Here is a 20,817-nt window from a genome sequence, read left to right as displayed (position 1 = left end):
GAAACAAACAACCCCAGTGACAAATAAGCTCACAATTAAAAATGAAAAAACATTCAGGAAATAATAAACCAGAGCAAAAAGAGCAATTAGTATTCCAGGAAATAATGATAAGAAAACAATCTAAAAACACATTGCAAAAGAAGAACGAATATATTAAATTTATTATAAACTATCAAAGAGACAAAGAAATTTAAAACCCTAAGAAAAAAGACAGCCTATAAAAAAATAAACAGGCAAAATTTTAAAAGAAACAATACTACCTTTAGAAATAAAATATAATCATTGGAATATAACAAATGTCAATTAATAGGATAAATCAGAATAGACTCAAGTGAAGAATCAATAGATTTAAAGAGAATTCTCAAGAAATTACACAGAATACAGCAAGAAATGGAAAAGAATTAGAAAATGAATGAAAAAAAATCAGAGAAATTAATATTAATCAGGATGTTAAGAGCTATAGATGATAAAATGATAACACAACATTTATCTAACATAAGCTCCAAAAAAAGGTAGAACTCTCTCTTTCTGGCTATTTCAGTCCTAAAACTATCAGGTAGAGAGGGCATGAGTAGGGCGTGGGAGGTCAAACTGCATAAAGAGGGCATCCTTATAGCAGATGCATGTGGAGTCAGAGCCCAGGGAGAGTGAATAGGGTGTTCACACATGGGGCAGTTCCATGTGAGTTGCAGAGCCCAGGCAGAGTGAAGAGGAATATAGTGTGCAAGCCTGTCTTGTACTGAGTGTTGGAGCCTGAGCAAGGTAAGGAAGGAGTTCACACAATGAGCTGCCTCAACAAGGGTTGTCATGAGCCTAAAAGGGATGAGGATGGCAAAGGAAGGGACCCTGGTGTGGGAGGTCAGTGCCTGTGTAGGGTGGGAAGCATATTCATACGGAAGAGAGATCCAGTGTGGAGTGCTAGAGCCCAAGCAGAGAATGATGGTGTTCATCTTGGGGAGGGAGGTATAGGCAAAGAGGTCAGAGGCTGGGCAGAGTGAGGAAGACGTTCATTTACAAGGATGGCCAGGCATAGAGTGCTGCAGCCCAGAGAAGATAAGAAAGGTGTGCATGTTGGGGAAAGTTCAGCACATCATGGAGGGGTAAGGAGGGCTACTGCCCAAAAGTATAACCAGACATAATGAGGGAACACAGGGGGGCTGCAGGGTAGTCACACATGGGGTCAGTGAACAGCTTCACAAGGGATGATGAAGATATATAATGATCAGGAGGGCATGCATATAGAGGACAGGGCAGCAGAAAATTGGCTGCATAAAGGGTAAATGATCAAATAAGTAAGATATTACTAGGATAACAGGAACCAGATTTCTTACCATGAGAAAAGGGAGTCAGAAATATAGAAAGGAAGAAAACTAGAATGATCCCTGTGGTGTTGGAGTGGAATCAGAGGTCTTGGTGTGAAATAAACGTAGATGTAAACAGACACAAACACACACATTTCTTATTTCTGTTTGCTGAGGGCTGAGGGGCAGCAGCAATGGCAATGAGCTCACTTACCATCTTCTACACACTATTCTCTATAAGAGGAACCAGGGTTTCTTGGGAAGTTAGTTGATTCCAGGCGTGAAGCAGGGAAAACACAAGATGATACTGGAACATGTTGTTGAAAGCAAGGAAGTGCTCTATGAATGAGGGAGACACAGCAAAAAGACATGGGAGCCAACTTGAAGAGGCTCCCACTGGCAAATTATGGACAACGTGAGCATTAAAATAAATAATGTGAGGAATAGATTATAACTCCTTGAATAAAATAGGAAACCATGAGTTCACACTGATAATTACTAATTACAAAAGGGAAAAGAGTAACTTTACAGTGGAAAATCCTTGCAGATACCTCCTTAATCAAGTGATGAAAGTTAGCCACCAGTGATAGGACAAAGCAAATTCATGTGCCACGTGATAGGATGCAATGAGAAGAACACAACATCATTTCTGCAATATTTCTGCCAAAGATGCATGACCTGGATCTAATCATGACAAATACAAATTGAAGGACTCTCTACAAAATAACTGGCCTGTAATCTTCTAACATGTCAAGGTCATGAAAGTCAAAGGAAGACTGAGAAACTACTCCAACTAAAGGAAACTCAGGAGACGTGACAACTAAATGCAACATGTGATTCTAGACTGGATTCTTTTGCTATAACTGATATTATTGGTGTAAGTGGAAAAAACTTGATTGGGGTATAGGGACTGTATGGAAGTAATATATCAATGTTAATTTCCTAACTTTAAGGATTTATTGTGATTGTGTAGGAGAATGTTTTTGTTCTGGGAAACATAAAGTATTCTGAAAAGATGAGGTAACAAATTCGCAACTTACTCAAATAATTTTCAGGTAAACAGTTCTGTGAACCATACCTACTACTTATCTGTAAGTCTGAGATTGTTTTTAAAAATATATCATTAGGGCTGGCCTGGTGGCATAGTGGTTAAGTTCACGTGCTCCAATTCGGTGGCCCAGGGTTCGCTGGTTTGGATCCTGGGCACGGACCTACGTACCGCTTATCAAGCCATGCTGTGGCAGGCATCCCACACGCAAAATAAAGGAAGATGAGCACAGACATTAGCTCAGGGCCAATCTTCCTCCGCAAAAAAGAGGAGGATTAGAAGTGGATGTTAGCTCAGGGCTAATCTTCCTCAAAAAAACACACACTATATATATATAAATAAAATTAAATAATTAATGATAGACAATTTTCCAAAATGTTTCAAAAATATGAAAACTTAGATTCAAGAATCCAATAAGCATTAAAGATTAAAACAAAAATAGACACCAAAGCACATCTTGGAGAAACTGCAGTATACTAGAAGCAAAGTGTGAAAGAAATGAAATGACCCAAAAAAGAAACAGTAAGTATGCCTAAAGCAAATTTCTCCACAGCAAAATGATGGCCAGAAGCTACTGGAATTTTACCTGCAAAATGCTGAAGGGAGGTGAATGTCAATCTAGGTTTTTGTATCTAGTTATCATTTAATGTGAGGGCACTATAAAGACATTTCTCCAATAAATAAGGCCAGAGAAAATAGAGCATTTACAGACCTTGCTGAAACAATTATGAAAGGATGTGCTTTAGGGAAAATATATTAAATCAAAAAGAAAGGAATAAAATGGAATACAAGATGCAGCGGTAATCAGAAATCAGTAAGCACACAAGTAAATCTAAATGAGCATTATTTGTAAAATAATAATACTAATAATGATGAAGTGACTAACTGAGGAAATTAAAGAGGTAAATTAAAAGTCCAGATAAGAATATGAAAGAAAAGGAAGTGGAACGTTAAAGCATTCGAATGGTCTTGTATGCATGCAAAGAGAGCAGAGATACTGATTAAATTTTCTTAAGGGAAGAATTCATAACAAGATGCTAAAAGAAAAAAAAAAATTGTGTGTAACCTTCAAACCTTTAGGTGGTAAAAGGAAATAAAGAAAAATTATCAATCCAATAGAAGAAAAAATTTTATTACAGCAAACAAGCATGGAAAATAGAAAACGTAAAACTAATTGGTAAATTCACATCCAAACATATCAGAATTTACAATAAATAGACAAATTAAACTTATTAGTTAAAAGACAAAGATTCTCAATTAGATTATATCCTACCATATCCTATTTATAAGAAATTCCTGAAGTATTAACATAGAAAGTTTGAAAATAAGAGATGGGCAATGATAAACCAGGCAAATAATAATGAAAGAAAACTGATACAATTTTAGACAAAATAGGCTTTAGGGTAAAAGCATTACTGGAGAAGGGGAAAAAGGTCACTATATAATGATTAAATAAATCATTCACCAGAAAAGAATAAGATCTCCAATCTGTAGGTACTCAATAGAAGAGCTTCAAAATACATAAAACACGATCTTGCAAAGAAAAGTTGATAAATTTACTATTAAAGAGGCAGATTTTACATATCTGCATTAGTAATAAATAGATCAAGCAGACAAAAAAAATGTAAGGAGAGAAAACACTTGAAGCACATAATTTGGGTTTATAATGTTATGGACATACAGAGATTCCTGCTCCCAGGTATTGAAAAAGATCCCATTAAATCATATATATAACATTTATAAAACTGACCATTTTAGATCACAAAATATGTCTCAACGGGTCCCAAAGGATTTTATATCATATAGGCAACTTTGTTATTGTTACATAAGTCATGTCAGCTCCACCTCCTGGTGACCTCATGAATGAGTGATGGCCGCAATGTCCCGTCCGCTACAGCCCTTCTCAGCTTCTGTAGCCTCATGCCTATGGCTTCCCCTATGGAGTCAATCCATTATCTCAGTTTTGGTCTTCCTCTTTTCCTGCTACCTTCAATTTTTCCCTGCATTACTGTCTTTTTCCAAAGAGTCCTGCCTTCTCATGAGGTGCCCAAAGTAGGATAGCCTTAATTTTATCATTTTTGCCTCCAGCGGTGCTTCGGGCTTAATTTGCTCTAGGACCCACTCCTTTATCGGGCAGTCCAGGGTATCCATAGAGCTCTCCTCCAATGCCATACTTCAAATGAATCCATTTTTTTCCTGTCAGCCTTCTTCACTGTCCAGCTTTCAGACCCGTACATAGTAATTGGGAATACGAGGGTGTGGATAATCTTGGCCTTCGTCTCTAATGACACTTCCTTACGTTGATGATCTTTCCTAATTCTTTCATTGCTGCCCTTCTGAGTCTCAGTCTTCTTTTGATTTCTTGGCTTCAGTCTCCATTTAAATTGATGACTGACTCAAGGTAAACAAAATCTTTAACAATTTCAGTGTCTTCATTGTCTATGTTAAAGTTGTGTAGTTCTTCTGTAGTCATGATTTTGTCTTCTTGATGTTCAAATGCAGTCCTGCTTTGGCACTTTCTTCTTTCACTTTCATCAGACATCATTTCAAGTCATTTCTGCTTTCTGCCAGTAAGATGGTGCCATCTGTATATCTTAGATTATTGATATTTCTTCCTCCAATTTTCACTCCTTCATCTGAGTCTAGCCTAGTTTTTTGTATGATATGTTCTGAATACAGATTAACCTGATAAGGAGATAAAACACATCTTTGTCTGACACCTTTGCATATATGAAACCCTTCAGTCCCTCCATATTCTGTCCTGATAGTGGCTTCTCATCCACAATACCCACAGGGGCACTTACATTTCACAGGTATTTGGTGATTGCGACACCACAGACCAGAGCACACGTGGTTTGAACCCACACATCATGCAGCAGAAGGTAATCATAAACCACTCCTGCATTTTCCTTTTTTTCCTTTTTCTCTTTCTTTTAATTTTTTTTTACTTTGAAAACTGTCTGATGAGACAATCCAAAATAGGCAAGATAATCATGACCAAAATGAATATAAATCTGAAAGCTTAGCTCAACAGACACACACAACACAAGTTTGAAATTCTCCCTCCCTAAATATTTGGAAACTAACATAAATATATTCTAAATGTTCCTTGTGGTATCAAGGAAACATGATGAAAATTAGATATTATTAAGACACAAAAGACAATGAAGACTTTGTATAATGAAACTTTTCAGATGTAGATTTTGTATTAGAAGGGAAATTATAGCCTTAAATGCAAGTAGTAAGAAAAAAAAGATGGACAATTAATGAGCTAAGCATCTAAATTAAAATCTTATATAAAAGAAGAGCAGCATAGGGGCTAGCCCTGTGGCATAGTAGTTAAGTCTGGCACACTCTGCTTCGGTAGCCAGGGTTCGCGGGTTCAGATCCTGGGCATGGACATACACCATTCATCAAGCCATGCTGTGGCATGACCCACATACAAAATAGAGGAAGATTGGCACAGATGTTAGCTCAGGGACAAATCTTCCTTAAAGCAAACAAACAAAAAAAAAACCCAACCAACCAACCAACAAAAGACAGGAAGAGTAGCAACAGATGTTAGAGCAAATCTTCCTCACCAAAAAGAAAAAACAAAAGAGAGAGAGCAGGGTAAATCCAAAGAATGCAGAAGAAAACAATACAGACAAGATCACACATTAATATAATAATAATTTTTTAAAAAGGAAACAATCTACACAGCCAAAACCTTGTTCTTTGAAAATTGAAATAATATGAGTAAATCTATGGCAAGTTTGATAAGTTTGATAAGGAAGTAATTAAAAACACTAAAAAATAATATAAAGAAAAAATAATTTAACATAAATATGTTAAATGGGAATATTATAAGTAACTGTATGCCAAAAATTTGGAAAGATTAAGTGAAATAATTTTTATAGAAGTACAGATTACTAGAACCAAATGACATGAAATAGACAACACAAATATACCCGTAACCATTAAAAAGTAAAGCTACACACACCCATTTTAGCAAAAACTTTATATTGGAGTATAATCTTAGGAATTAGCAGGTACATCTTTACATATGAAAACATAGGGCAAATCCACATAAATTCTTCTAAGTAAAATGACAGCTCATATAACAGCTCACTTGTATTCAAATCAACAGATGAGAGAGGGGGAGCAAGAAGCAAAGAAAGTTGGAACATAATGATTTCCAACTGAAGCAAGCAGAGGAAAAAAGTGAATCAAAACAAAGAAACAGAAGACTAAAACCCCCACAAAACTTGTTGGTAGAGTGGCAAAATCTGGCAGTCTTGGGGCTCGTAGTGTAAGAGCAAATCGGCTCAAATCTCCACCACTCCTGGGGGTTCCATGGTATTCCAGCTCAGGACAGTTACTGCCCATCATGGCCCCGATCTGGCTGAATAAAAGATGATGAAATGCCTAATACACTCTGTTTAAGAAGGCAGAAAAGCAGAAAGTAGTAGTTTTAACAATATCTAAGACAAAGAGTTAAATAGATAGTAAGTTTCATTTATCAGGAAAATTCACTTTGGGGGAACAGCTCAGACCCATGAATATCAGATGAATGTGACACAAGTGAAGATTGCAAAGCTGGTAGTGAGAAGGACCCACATGGGTGTGTTTAACATTCTGCTACTAAGAATCACTACTCCTAACTTTGTATTAGTCTTTTCACCGTAGTGCCTAGAATTACAATGAAAATCACCATTCAAAAATCATTTGCATTTTGACCTCCACTCCTGGCTTGGCTAATATGTGCTTCTCAGAACTAAGAAGCTGTAGAAAAGAGAGTGCTCATGGTCACATCCCTCCAAAGGAAACTAGGCATTTTTTTTCTCCTTAGGCAATGTACACCTGACTCTTGTCCAAGGACTCTCCTGATACCTTTTTAACTTTACCTAGGAAAGCGTAGGCAAGGCAACTTGTCTAGACTGCTAAGTACAACCACAGCAGAAAGAAATTTGGGGAACATTTACCAGGAAATTAATACATTTGTAATGATTAACATGATACTAAAGATAAATAATTCCTGAAGTGAGTTATTTACATCCCTATTACTCTGGAAAATTAGCTTCTCTTACTTGATTCACTGCAACTTTGTCTACGCAACAATCAGCCACTTTGTATTATTCTGGTTTTTTAACATCCCTTGAAATTATCTACTCTGCATTGATGTCTCCCCAATGAAATGATACAATTCCCCCAAGAATATAGACCAGACCTTGCTTAGTGTAACGCCTGGCCCATAGTGGGCACTTGATAAATATTCTTTTAACCAAACTGATCTTGATGCTTCTTCCTTTTATATTCTTTGTGAAAGATAGGAATCATGTCTTAGACATTATTATATTTCCTACAGTGCCTGAAGCACAGTGCTCTGAACATAGGAAAGTGGTAAATATTGGTTGAATAAATTCTTTTCTTTATTATTTTTAAGCTCTATATTTCGAGAGGGACAGAGTTGGCTAAGAGTATGAGCTTTAAATTGGCTTAGAATTAAATGTGAGCCCCTTAATCCCTCTGAGCTTCAATTTTCTCCTCTATAACCTGGGAATAACAACACCACCTAGCTCAGAGTGGTTGTGAGGTTGAAGTGAGAGCATGCTTATAATGAAGAGCACAGAGTGGAATTCAGTAAATTACTATTATTTTTATATTAGCTCCCATACTTCTGGATAATAGCAACAGTTACCCATATATCAAACTTTTTCACCATTACACTTTTGCTTTACACTTTTGCTTATTCAAATTAAATTCATCTTAAATTCAATAGACTTTAAATCCTCTGAAAGCAGGAACTTCTGTCTGATTTGTCCATTGCCGTATTCTCAGGGCCCAGAAAAGGGCTGGGACAGACAGGTAGTCAACAACTATTTGCTGAATGGATGAATAAATGAATGGAAATATATATTATAGTCTAAAGACTCACATCTGGGAAAGCATCCACCCATTCAAATATTTACAAATACTTAGGAATGTATCAAAATACAAGGTGCTCAGAGTTTAGAAAATCAAATAAGTCAAAGAATTTCAAATATTAAAATCCCTAATAGTCATAGGATTCCTAACACATCCAAATTAGAAAACAAAAAGCACCAAGGCCAAAGCCACAAGAAATCACGTCTTAACCAGAATTCATCCTGAACAATCCAGATTGCTAACAGTAGTGAAAACAGACCTGGAATTCAGAGACATAGTTCTAAGGCTTCTATTACCTCTTATTATCCTTATTTCCAGACTATAAAAGCAATATGTAGTAAAATGAGGATACTATCACCTGCAATGCCTACATCTCAGTATTCTTATGAGAAATAAATTCAATGATGTAAATAAAAGCATATGGGTATAAATATACATATTATGCTATCATTATGCCTTACATATATCACTGACATTATAAACTTCCATAAATCTAGAATTTAGGGCAAGAGTGTCCTTGAGGATCACTATCTAATCCCCCTTGCTTCTAAGAAAGCTGACAATGAGAAACGTGGTCTAGACAACTCTTCAGATTACCTCTAATTCCGAGAGACTAGGCGAATTGTACAGTGAGAATAAGTAACTGATTAAAAGGCTGCATATCTCCTAAGTTATTTTTTCAGATTCTTTTTTTTTCTTGCAGCAAACTTTTAAAAGTGACCCCAGAAACTTAGAGCCTTGCTATCAATAGGAGAGAGAGCAAATCTATATCTTCTGAGATCCTGTACAATTCCCCAGGAATGTCTAATCAAAAATAAACCTCAGAGGGCTGGCCCCGTGGCTGAGTGGTTAAGTTCGCGCGCTCTGCTGCAGGCGGCCCAGTGTTTCGTTGGTTCGAATCCTGGGCGCGGACATGGCACTGCTCATCAGGCCACGCTGAGGCAGCATCCCACATGCCACAACTAGAAGGACCCACAACGAAGAATATACAACTATGTACTGGGGGGCTTTGGGGAGAAAAAGGAAAAAAAAATAAAAATAAACCTCAGAGAAAAAGGTCTATTGTAGAGTCTCTAACCTAGAGGGAAACTCTGTGATGTGGGGGAGTAAGTTATGCTCCTGACAGAAGTATACTGTCCCGTTTCAAATGATTATCTGTCTAGATGAGTTTTAAAATCTTTGGAAAAGGATTACAAACCTCTATCCCAGTTTATAATTATTGTATTTATACAATTTATAATTTATAATTATTGTACAAATTTGAGTACCCAACTGATGTTTTGGAATGTCTAAATCAAGACTATGGATAGATGTTTATAGGTCCTTAAATGATTTCTAAATCTGGTCTATTTAAAGGCAATTTAAAATAAATACTTCCATTGGAGAAAAAAAAGTAGACATTAAAAAAAAAAAATACTTGGGGGCTGGCCCGGTGGTATAGCAGTTAGGTTCATATGCTCCGCTTCAGAGGCCTGGGGTTCACAGGTTTGGATCCCGGGTGCGGATCTAGCACCGCTCATCAAGCCCTGCTGTGGCAGCGTCCCACATAAAATAGAGGAAGACTGGCACATATGTTGGCTTAGCGACAATCTTCCTCATGCAAAAAGAGGAAGATTGGCAACAGATGTTAGCGCTAGGCCAATCTTCCTCACACACACACAAAATGTTACATAGACAGGAATAAAGTTACAGACTACATTATAAAGGGCAAACAAATTTCTCTCATTTGGATCTAGTCACAGTACCAAGCACAACATTTTAGATTTTAATATTGTATTTTCTAACTCATATAAACAATATAATCAATAGCTTATCATATAATCAGTATAGCTATTTAAATAATTATATAAACACTCACACACAAAACTATACCCATAAGTGACTCTCAAATAATTTCTACACAAAGTTTTGAATGCAGTCTACTCAGATGTCACAATGGATTCTCAGAGGTAGAATCCCCCATGTAAATGAATTACTCACTAGTTATATAGTTGAATATATAGAGATATATAGATATCTATACATATTCCACTGGTCTTCCCAAAGTGACTTTACTATGTAACAAGTGCTCTGGACATGTATAAGTGCCATGGGAACACAGATAAGAGTGTGTTGTGACCTATAGAGAATAGCTGGTGTTTTATCATCTTTCCCATCCTTCTGATTTTCATCCCCTTTTTCAACAATATATAATCTCTCAAAACCCCTTTCATACATATATATTTATTATTTTCTTATTTCTGAAAAGTATAATGAAAAATAATTTTAAGGAAAAAGATTATTTTAGATCTAGTAATTATTAAACTATGTATTACAAAGCTGATTTTGATATATTTTTATATATAAAGATAAATTCAATTTATTCCTAACTATAACAAAAACCATAACATTAAATTTAAATATGTTATTTTAATATTACGTATTTAAATATAGATTGAAATTTAGGTACATAGGAAATAAAACCAAAACTGCATCTGTGACATAATGTTTGGATTTCCTATCTTATATGGTTAATAAAGTCAAAGGAATCATTTTTATAATTTCCACGTTGTGTTTCTAAATTAGAGAGGAAGCTTCAGACTTTTATTTGCAAATGGTTTTTAGTCTTTCAAAATACATGAAGTTTGTGAATATTTTTCCTTTTCAGAAAAAGCCATATTCAATGAAATCGTTCTGATTTTCCCCTTTTTAATATTGATTTTAAAGTCCTAGTGACGGTTTGATGTTCTATACAAGACTCTTTATCAGATGAACGCACTTTACGGATTGAAGGATTCCTTCTCGTAATGAATCTGCAGCATTCTTACTGTTTTCACTTTCAGTGACACAGGATTTCAACAACAGATTTCTGTGCTTCCTTTCTATACCCAATAGCTGACTATAATATAAATTAAAACAGAGCTTCCCTAGCTGTATGCCATGGCACATACTGGCCCGTGAATAGTTGATATGAGGCGTGAGAGAAATTGAAACCCTCAACTCAGTGTGTGTACAAAGACAATCATTTTCTGTGTTTATACTTTGACGTGAAAAAGGATGGGAAACATTGAATTAAGTAAAACTTGTCTAGGAACACAAATAATTTAAAAGCTAGGTCCAAACCATTAATTACAGAGTTTGGAAAACAATACTTATAACTAAGAAATAAACCTCCTGGTGATGCAGTCACACTGATTGCACAAACTCTCGTCATGAGCACCTGGAAGCTCCCAAACTGTTCCATTTTAAAGGGAAATTTTAAAAAATAATATATTTTTAAGTAGAAATAGCAAAGGGCTACCTAATCTAACAATGTGAGCTTACTAATCGCCTCCCAAACCACAGGGGCTCTTAACTCACCAGTAAGGAAACACCGACAAACTTGTAAATTGCGGCTGACAAAGGATGGGTATGTCTTTTCAATGTTTGATCCCTAGTCACTAGCACACTGCCCGCCACACACATGACATTCAATAAATATTTCTTAAGTGACTGTATTTCATCTTGAAAATGGAGCAATAGTTCACCAGAAACTGGAAGAAACTTTAAGAATGTGGAGTTAAACTCTTATTTTGCTTATGAGGAAGTAGAGAAAAGGTGATGAGACTTTCCTACAACCAGAGAGTCTTCTTGTTCTGGTAGAACTAGATGCTGAGGAAAGTTACCTCTCCTGCTCCCCTCTTTGTGTTCCCTCCAAATGGATGGAAATATAAGGTTTCTGATTCTAGGATGATTATTAGGTCATATCCAGCACACCAACATCTCCATTAAGTTAATTCAACATATACTTTATTATGAAGAAAAGAGGCAAGAAAATAGAATACAGTCAGACAGATTTTTGTCTTTTTCCTCCCTTAACAGCTAGCAAATATTCTTTGAACTTCAGCTTTCTCGTGACAGAATGGGAAAGATAATTACCTTGGAAAACTGATGTGAGGACAGGTGATTCTTCACAGAAAATGCGCATAATTCCTTGTTCATAATTGGTACTCAGTAACTGTTTCTTGAATGAATGAATGAATGAGGCAATGAATTACTATAATTTTATACCGGGGGCAGAGAATGTGACTATCACTTTCTAGCAATACCTTTCTCGGTGTGAGATTTCTTTCCTTACTTTTGCAATACGGTAACTACAGTTTCTTTTCTCAAAAATATTGTGGGCATATACTAGATTATTTGGCCATGAAAATGTAAAATTTGTTAATATTACTTCTAAAATCTATGATGATCTTTTAATCAATGACTCCAGGTCAAACTAGGGCTGTAAGATTTAGCAAATAAAAATACAAGATGTCTAGATAAATTTGAATTTCAGATAAACAACAAATAATTTTTTTAGCATAAGTATGTTCTAAGAAATATTTGGGACAAGTTTACACTAAAAAGAAAACACTGCCTATTGCATGGGACACGCTTATAAAAAATTATTTATTGTTTATCTGAAATCCAAATTTAACTGGATATCCTAGGGCCACTGTCAACCCTAGGCTACAGCCAAATGGGAGCCCTGGAACTCAGTATCACTCCCCTCCCTCCTTCTACAGATGAAGGAACAAGACCCAGGAAAGTTACTTGGCCAGAGTAACCCAGGCAGAGAGTAGCTGAGCAAGAACCAGAAGCAGGTCTACTTTCAACCTGCTTAGAACTCTCCCCCTGCACACCATGACAAAGATGACCCAGACTTCCCTACCTGAAAATTTTAGTGATCTGCTAAGCAAAATTCTTCGTTATGTTGGTGCTTCTTAAAAAAAATTTTTTTTTTTTTTGGAGGAAGATTAGCCCTGAGCTAACTGCTGCCAATCCTCCTCATTTTTGCTGAGGAAGATTAGCCCTGAGCCAACATCCATGCCCATCTTCCTCTACTTTATATGTGGGACGCCTACCACAGCATGGCGTGCCAAGCGGTGGCATGTCGAACCCAGGATCTGAACCTGCGAACCCCAGGCCACCGAAGCCAAACATGCGCACCTAACTGCTGTGCCACCAGGCTGGCCCCCAAAATATTTTTTAAAGTCAAGCAAAACAACAACAATAAAATCTCTTCTATTCAGGTTCCAATGTGGCCTCCACTGACTTTAAAAGCTGGGCTAGCACTTCCTGGTCCTTTCCCCATAAATACGATACCTGGCAAGCACAAAACAACACACATTACAGACCCATCCTCCTTCTCACCTTCATCTTCTTCCTTGTAACAATTTGTTTTGATCACTCTGACTCATCTGAGGCTAGTAGAATAATGAGTGTGACGCAAATACGGTTTTGCGGCAGGTGCGGACTGAACACTGGAATAGTTTACCTCATCATAAATACCTTTCTTCAGGGACACGCCCAGACACTGAGTCTTTGCCTTACTAGCCTCAAAGACAGAGACAAATCTTGAACCCCTTGACTGAGGACAGCCAATCAAAAAATACAAAGAACAAAGTTCTCGGTCACCATGCATGAATTCTGAGAGTAACCTCCTGACTAAAGGAAACATCTGTGAGGAAAGTAAAAATAACGTAGCAGAAGCTTTGAGATAAAACAGATCTGGGCTTGAATTTCAGATCTGCCACTTCCAGTCGTATGATCTCTCTGATCCATCTTTTAAGTGGAGAGGAATCCTACCTACTTTCTTCAAACCTCATACATTGGCACCATGGGGGATACAAATGAATTACTTCATCATTCTTTCCTTCACAAAAGATAACCTGGTCATCTTGAGCCCAGAGGGAGTTTTGTTTCTAAATTTAGACTTTAGGTTAAAAAAGGTTGGAGTGCTAAAAGTAATCAAATTGTACACTTTAAATGGGTGTTGTATATTGTATGTAAATTATACCTTAATAAAGCTGAAAAAATAGATTGGAGATTAGAGTAAAGCAATTTGGTCAATGTCACACAGCTAGCTAGTAAGTCGCAATAAACTGGAAGAGGATAAAGTAGGGCTTCATGAAAGAACAGGAGAAGTTAAGCTGTAGAGAAAGTATCTGGGTAGCAGGGTAGGCCAGAGTCGGAGGTATCTGAACCACAAGGGACTATGAAGCACGCAGCCTCAGGAGTCCACGGGAGCCTAAGGGTTTGTGCACAGCTGGTTTCAGCAGAAACCCTGTCCCCCCAACCTTTTTGTTTGCAGATGCTCCCAAAGCAAAAGATCTTATTTTATCAACAGATTGTAATCAGATCACTCCTTAGAAAAGGTAAAAAATTGTTCCTACAAAGTCTAAGGCTGCCCTAGGCATATTTGAATAACACATAAAAATCTACCTGGTCTACCCACTGGAGCATGACTATTTCAGAATTAACCCCTAACCAACATCAAAGCCAAGCTCCTTCAAACATGTCATTATTCAGTGATTAATTGCTACTTAAGAAATTCTAGAAGGTAATGCGTTTTAGGTAGGGAATATCTTGACAGGTAAAGTTAATGGTAAAATAACCCAGAGTTCAAGAGAAGAATTAACCAGTTATGCAAATTAATCTCTGAACTCCAAATACCCAAAACAGCCAAGAAATCACATCTCTATAACTATACGATGAGGTTTTTGTCACAGCTCGAAGCTTTCCCAGCCTTGAGAGTCAAAGATTTTCACAAAGTATTACCTTCAAACTTCACCTCCATGCTCATTAAGCTGTAGTACAGAAGAGCTAACACAGCTGAATTAATGCCAAGTCCGTTCCATTTATAGTCACTGTGAAAGAGATGAGCATTCAGCTTGTAAAAGAAATTTGAGAAGGACAACTCATTTCTTTCTGGGTAGCTCGTTCACTTTTACTTATATTCAGTCAGTGAACAACTTCATGGAACTCCAATTCTCTTTTCTAAAGCCTTAGTTTTAGGCTTTAAGAAGTTGATTTGTTTTCCTTTTAATTTCTACATTTAACTCTGTGAATATTTACAAAGTCTTTGTTTTGTTTTTGTTTAACCTAGATGTATCTAACATGAACAAAAAAATACCTCTGTTCTAGTCCATTCTTAAATAACTTCAACAAATATTCATCAAGAACCAAATGTATTCAAGGTGGTGGGTTGGGCTACAGAGAACACAAAGAACAGAAAAACACTGTCCCTGACCTCAAAGTAATTACAACTGAGTCATGTTATAATTAGTTTTAACTAAGTATTCCTGCTACTGGGCAAAACAACTGTTTTTTTGTGTGTGAATCTATAAACTTATTTTCAATCTTGAGCCACATTCTTCTTTGCCATATCCAAATACAATCTAAAACTATTTACCTATTTCTTTAAATTAACTCACTTTATTTTAGAGTATTAAATTAACTTATTTAAGAATAATTTAAATCACACAAGTATTTCTTTTAGAATTATCTTAATCATTAACATCCATATAAAATCATGGGGTTTGAAGTGCTGGTTAGATTTTTTTCAAAATGCATTTTAAAGAAATAGTCGTCTATTACCATAAATGTTTGCTGTGCACTACCTAAAGTCATATTGGGAAACATGTCTCTAATCCATTCCCATAGTAAAGTCTTTTCTTCTACTCTTTCAAGACCTCACCCCAACCCAGGCAATTCCTTACACCCCAAAACTCTTAGTTGGTGATCCTTCCTTCCAATTAACGAAGAAAATCAAGGCACTTAGACATGAGCTTCTGCTCATCCCTTGAACATTCCATATCTTTTCCTTATTTTTAGCTTATTTTTCTAAGATATCCATACTAATCTGCTATAATAACATTTTTATCTTTAGCCCAAATTTCATCTTCTGTCACCTCAGTTACTCCTTTTTTTAACCCTTATTTTGTGTATCTTTAACTGGTCTCCTTTTTCTTTGGCTCCTTTGCCCTTACTTATATACATTTAGTTACTAAATATTTAATGAGTATCTATATGTGCAAGAGACCATGCAAGATTCTAGGGATGTAGACAAGAAGGGTAAAGACAGTCACAAACCTCCAAGGAGCTCACCAGTGTCTAAGGAGACAGGTGAGTCCTGAGTTACCAACGGTGTGATCAGGGCTATGTAAAGTAAATGCAAGAGTGTTTGGGGAGGAAACACAAGTGGAACTTGAAACCAAACATGGGAAGGATTTCTCTAAGAGATAACATCTAAGCTCAAATTCCTAATCTTATAGACGTTAAACTTTATTTTCCTCATCCATGAAATGGGAATAATATCTACCTTACTTGGCAGTAATAAGAGGAGGGAGACAGCAGGTACTCAGTGATGAGGCCCTAGAGTTAGTCAGCCTGGATTCCAATGCCAACTCTACTACTGTATGGCCTTGGATAGGTTACTTTATAACTGTGTATTGGATTCCTCATCAATAAAGTGTAAATAAATAATAATATCAATCTGATAGGGTTGATATGAGAGTTAAGTTGGATAATCCATGGAAATCATTAGATAGTAAGCATTCAATAAATGCTAGCCACCATTATTGGAAGGCTTTTTAAATCTCAAAATCTGTGTAAAAATCCTGCTAAGTAAACAGTGGTACAACAAGTAGAATCCTTGCCATTTACACTATTTCATTTTATTATTCATAATTTACAGTATATTCTATTAAATGAATTAAACAGGGGAGATGAAGATAAAACTCCAAAGGGACCAAATTGGCAAAGTAGAACAAAATCTACCATCTTCCCATCGGTTATGGGTTGAATTGAACCCACCTTGAAATTCATATGTTGAAGTCCTAACCCGCAGTACCTCAGAATGTGACCTTATTTGGAGATGGGGTCATTGAAGATATAATTAAGTGAAGATGAGGTTGTGCTGGATTAGAGTGGGCCCCTAATCTAATATGACTAGTATTCATACAAAACAGGGAAATTTGAAGACAGACGCACACAGGGAGAGAGCCACGTGAAGATGAAAGGCAGAGATAGGGTGATAGTTCTATAAGCTAATGAACACCAAAGATTGCCAGAAGACCACCAGAAGGTAGGGGTAAGGCATGGGACAGATTCTTCCTCATAGCCCTCAGAAAGAACCAACCCTGCTGACACCTTGATTTCAGGCTCCTAACCTCTAGAACTATAGACAATAAATTTCTGTTGTTTAAGCCACTCAATTTATGGTACTTTGTGACAGCAGCCCTAGAAAACTAATACATCATCTAACAGATTTTGTTTCTTTCTAGTCAGAACAGAAATCTTAATAATACACATATCAATTCTTGAGACATACACTTAAATTGTATACTGAATCATGCAACTGGCATATACCAAATTCTGTTCTCTATTTCCTTTGTGTAATAAATCTCCTTTCTGTCCACATTATTGGCTCCCTAAAAAAAGAATATAGTTATTTATTCATTCAACAGGTATTTATTGAAAGCCCTACTAAATGAAAGATGAAAAAACACAGGTTCCTGGCCTCTAGGAATTCACAACCTATGAGTCAAGTCATAAGTACATAAATAACTGTTGCAAAGTAGGCTGGGATGAGAATTCCCAAGGTACAAGAGCAAAGCTCGCTTCACTCCCATGGTCGTTGATGGCATATTCCATACACCTCAGCTTCTCTCTTAGAAAAATTCTGTGTTTTTCCATGGGCCAGTTGTCTCCTTCCTTGGCCCTGACATCTACTTCTCTTTTCTCAACTTCAGCACAAGCTGACACTGGAAGGCAGTCCACTGCCTTTATGGCAATCCTTTCCTCCCCAAATAAACAGATGGAAGGCTCTTCCACAGGCAGGGATATGAACCAATGCAGACAAGTCCTGCTTGGAGAAGCCTCCCTAATGCACATGATTCTAGTGTTTTCTGACTCTGCCCACAAAACAGGGACACCTCTGCCAGGGAAGTCTTTAAAAGCACCCTCTTCCGCTCCTGAATCCTAGCAGAAGCTTGGCCAAAACAGATTCACATCAAGGAGGCTTATGCATGCAGAATTCTATGGTGGTTTGGAGAGAGTGGTAAAGGAGGCATAGCATTTGAGGGCCGTAATTGAAAGGAATCTTAGCCTTACCAGAATACCCAAATTTTTAAAAACATATTTTCTGGGACTTCTAGCCCGTTCTAGCATTAATTCAAGACACACAAGGTGAGTCATTGCAACCATTCTTCTCATCTTAATGGATTTTCTGTCATGAGCAAAGATAAGCCCTATCTCCTCTTTGTATTCCCCTACTTCATGTCTTTACAGCATTTTCCCTAGCCCTGGCTCCTCCCACTTTCCCACTTTCCTACTTTCCCAGAACACATCCCCACCTTCTGCCTTAAATGTCCTTTCTCTTTCTTCCCAAACTTAGGACATAGTGTTGGGGCTGGCCCAGTGGTGTAGTGGTTAAGTTCACGTGCTCCACTTGAGTGGCCTGGGGTTTGCAGGTTTGGATCCCAGGCGAGGACCTAGCACCACTCGTCAAGCCACACTGTGGCAGCATCCCACATAAAATAGAGGAAGATCGGCACAGATGTTAGGTCAACAACAATGTTCCTCAAGCAAGAAGAGGAAGATTGGCAACAGAAGTTAGCTCAAGGCCAATCTTCCTCACAAAATAAATAAATAAATAAAAGGTGAAAAATAAGCCTGGAGAGATTTGATGAGCAGTGTTCAATTAAAAAACAGAAAAGATATAGTGTTGCAAATTCAATTCAAGTGTTTACTGAATGGCAACTAGAATCGTGGGCATTCCAGACATTGTGCTGGGGGCTTTCCCACGCATTATCTCATTTAATCTGCACACCTACCATTGGTGTTATTAAGAAAGGAGACTTGGTGAATCTAAATCCCTTGGCTAGGATTACATCCTTAAATCTGTCTGACTTCAGGGGCTGGCCCCGTGGCCGAGTGGTTAAGTTTGCGTGCTCTGCTGCAGGCGGCCCAGTGTTTCGTTGGTTCGAATCCTGGGTGCGGACATGGCACTGCTCATCACACCACGCTGAGGCAGCGTCCCACATGCCACAACTAGAAGATCCCACAACGAAGAATACACAACTATGTACCGGGGGGCATTGGGGAGAAAAAGGAAAAAATAAAATCTTTAAAAAAAAAAAAAAAATCTGTCCGACTTCAAGGACAATCTCACTTCTCAAAGGGCTTGAGAGTGAGAGTATACAACAATGACACCACTACCTGTTTACAATTTACAGTTCCTGTTTACAGACAAGCCATTCCACCTATTTCTTTAAAACAAAACAAAAACAACTTCGGTTCAAATACAGGGGTGGTTAAGGTGCCAAATCACTCATTAATCCAAGGGTAAATGTATAAGTAGATTTTCTCTACTTAACCTACAAAACCTACTCATTACATGTGTGGAAGTACATGCATGGGCAAGAGTGTTTTCAGAGCAGCAGGACTTTGAAAACAACAAGAAGCCCATTGTAACAGTGGTGTCATGGAACAAGGCTCAGTACAAAGTGAGATTTCTACACTGCAATGATTTCAATGCAGCACATGTCCCAGAGGTAGCCCAGGGAGACAGGGAAGGGTTTGACTGGAGCTACAGGCCAACAGAAATCAGGCAAATGTGGCACTTTCTAATATGTGCCGGCCTCTACTTATTCTAAAAGAAATGTCCCTGGCAAGGGGAAGCCCTTGTCTCTGCTCTGCTGGGTTTCTGTTGACCAAAGAAGTCACTGTCCAGTGATATCAAGAAATTCTGTCCCTAGGGCATAAATAAATACCTGACTCCTACAGTTCATGGGTGTATGAGAGCTCAAGAGGCCTGGAATTGATCCAACCCATTTTACTTGGCAAGAAACCACCTAGTAATACCTTGTTTGTATTTCTTGGAGGAGGGACACAAGAAACACTTATTTCATTCCACACAATAATTCACCACAATCAGAGGGAGCACAGTAAGGGCAACACCATCTCCCAGCTGCTGATTACATCAAAGGCTTGCAGCACAAATTCAATTTTATGATGTTAATCTCAGCCTGCCACTCAGAAATTTTCTCTGAGGGATATGATTTTTCTCTGGATTTCATTTTAAGAATGATTTTCTTTGTCCACAATCAATAAAGATATGTTTTCATCAGAAGACTCTATCTTGGTAGAATTCAATTGGCTATTTCAATCCCTTTTGGTGACACAATATTAATTAAAATAGTTTATGTTGCACTTCAACGGGAAAAAGAGGCAGTGAAAATAGTAGCTACTCAGAACACATGTTCTATACACATCAACATGGAGGGCAGAAAATAATTTTCTCCTTCTCCAGGTGTCAGATATTAGCTATTCAAGACAGTTGCTCTGACTTGGTCTATCTCTGTGATCTCACTGAAAAAAACACTGAAGCTCTTCCTGTTTGCATTTATTGTTCAATAGGAAATCAAAATGCACAGAAAAGATGCTTCAAATGCTCACTTCCCAGTGCCTCAGAAAGAAGAGAAATCAGTGTTTGTGTGCCCATGTAGCATGATGGGCTATCAAGAATCACAGTCACTGTTTCTCCTAACTGAAAAAAAAAAAAATATACTGTTATTAAAATTTATTTTTGTTTTCAATTTCTAAATAATGATCACATTAAATACACTGCACTTCTCAAAAGCAAGCATATAGAATTAGCCCAGAGTTTTCCACATTTAGAAAAGAGGAGAAAATTATTAAATGTGTTACAGAAAATAACTGAATTTTGTCTTAACAGCAGTTTTGGAAGTAGCAGTTAATTTACTTAAGTATTTA

General features: G+C 37.2%; 1 protein-coding gene across 2 annotated transcripts in view; it reads right to left on the bottom strand.

Moving 5' to 3' along the window:
- Nucleotides 1-20,817, bottom strand: part of WDR72 (WD repeat domain 72) — a 219,658-nt gene that overhangs the window by 193,149 nt on the left and 5,692 nt on the right. Inside the window, exon 1 of one of the 2 annotated variants that reach the window (XM_070579998.1) lies at nt 14,818-14,906. The exons of the other annotated variant lie outside the window; for it this stretch is intronic. The gene's annotated coding sequence lies outside the window, so the exon portion shown is untranslated. Of the gene's footprint in view, nt 1-14,817; nt 14,907-20,817 lie in introns of those variants that run through there. 2 annotated transcript variants of the gene reach the window in all.

The sequence above is a fragment of the Equus przewalskii genome, chromosome 1 (assembly GCF_037783145.1).
Source record: "Equus przewalskii isolate Varuska chromosome 1, EquPr2, whole genome shotgun sequence".
Lineage (NCBI taxonomy): Eukaryota > Metazoa > Chordata > Mammalia > Perissodactyla > Equidae > Equus > Equus przewalskii.
The sequence above is the reverse complement of the archived record's forward strand: the minus strand, read 5'-3'. Positions and strand labels throughout refer to the sequence as shown.